The sequence below is a fragment of the Chrysochloris asiatica genome, unplaced genomic scaffold (genome assembly GCF_000296735.1).
Source record: "Chrysochloris asiatica unplaced genomic scaffold, ChrAsi1.0 scaffold00086, whole genome shotgun sequence".
In the NCBI taxonomy this organism is placed as follows: Eukaryota; Metazoa; Chordata; class Mammalia; order Afrosoricida; family Chrysochloridae; genus Chrysochloris; species Chrysochloris asiatica.
This window is the reverse complement of record NW_006408604.1, coordinates 2,604,178-2,605,725: the sequence shown is the minus strand read 5'-3', so window position 1 is coordinate 2,605,725 and position 1,548 is coordinate 2,604,178.

Here is a 1,548-nt window from a genome sequence, read left to right as displayed (position 1 = left end):
TCCTCATGATTCTAGTTTAGGCTAAAGGAAAAGGAAACTCACTGCTTCTCTATTTTAAGCCAACAAGTCCAACCTAGCTTAGAAGCCTTATCTCCTAGCACAGTGAACAAAGTGCTTCCTGGCTTTATTTTTGAAAATCTATATATCCTCAGGGTTAGATATACACATTGCATATATATGGGAACTTGATCAAAGGAGCGCCTAAAAGTCTGAGCAGGATTCAAGGAGATCCTCTGTTTGTAAACAAAATACTATCTTAACCCTAACTAAGTGTGTTGTTTTCAGGTGCCATTGAGTCAGTTCCAACCCATAGCAACCTTTGTACAACAGAGAGAAACGCCTCAGGATCCTGTGCTATCCTCACGATTGCTGCTCTTGGCTGTTTTTGCTGCCACTGTGCCAATCCATCTCGTTGGAGGTCTCCCTCTTTTTAGTTGTCCCTGCACTTTACCAAGTATGATGTCCTTCTCCTAGGACTGGTCCCTCCTGATAATATACCCGAATATGAGAGATGAAGTTTTATCATCTTGACTTCTAAGGAAGATTTTGGTCATACTCCTTCCAATACAAATTTGTTTGTTCTTCTGGCAGTCCATGGTACCTTTAATATTCTTCTCCAATACCATAACTCAAATGCATCAAATCATCTATGACTCCTTATTCATTTGTCCAACTTTCACATGTATATGAGTCTATTGAAAATCCATGGTTTGGGCCAGACACACTATAGTCCTCAAACTTCTAACTTAGCACTTAGCTCTTGAACACTTTAAAGAGGTCATGTGCAGCAGAGTTGCCTAATGCAATATATTGCTTGATTTCTTGACTGCTGCTTCCATGAGTGTTGATGGTGGATCCAAGTAAAATGAAGTCTTTGACAAGTTCAGTCTTTTCTCCATGATGTTATTTATTGGTCCAGTAGTGAGGATTTTTTTTTTTTCATTACATTGATGTGCAACCCGTACCAAAGGCTGTGGTCTTTGATGTTCATCGGTAAGTATTTTAAGTCCCTTTCACTTTCAGCAAGCAAGATTGAATCATCTGCATATCTTAGGTTGTTAATAATTTTAAACCATTCAGTGTCCCCTTGATCTGTTCAAATGACCACATATTGGTCTGTATACAGGTACCTCATGAGCACAGTTAAGTGTTCTGGAATACTCGGTCTCAGGAATGTTGACAATTGCTCATCATGATCCATACAATCAATATCCTTTGCGTAATCAATAAAGCAGGTAAGCATCTTTCTGGTACTTCCTGCTTTCAGCCAAAATCCATCTGACATCAGCAATGATATCCCTCATTCCACGTCTTCATCTGAATCTCACTTGAAACTCTGGAAGTTCCCTGTCATGTATGGTTGCAGTCATTTTTAAATTATCTTTAGCACAAAGAGGGGGTGTAGTCAATCTTACAGTCCAGGAACAGAGGACGCTCAGACCATCAAGAGAGAAGAGCACAAGTGGAAGGTGGGACTCTATCTAGAGAAGTAGCAACACCAGAGATGGAGGCAGAGATGATGGCATGGAGAGATAGAGCAGCTGAGGA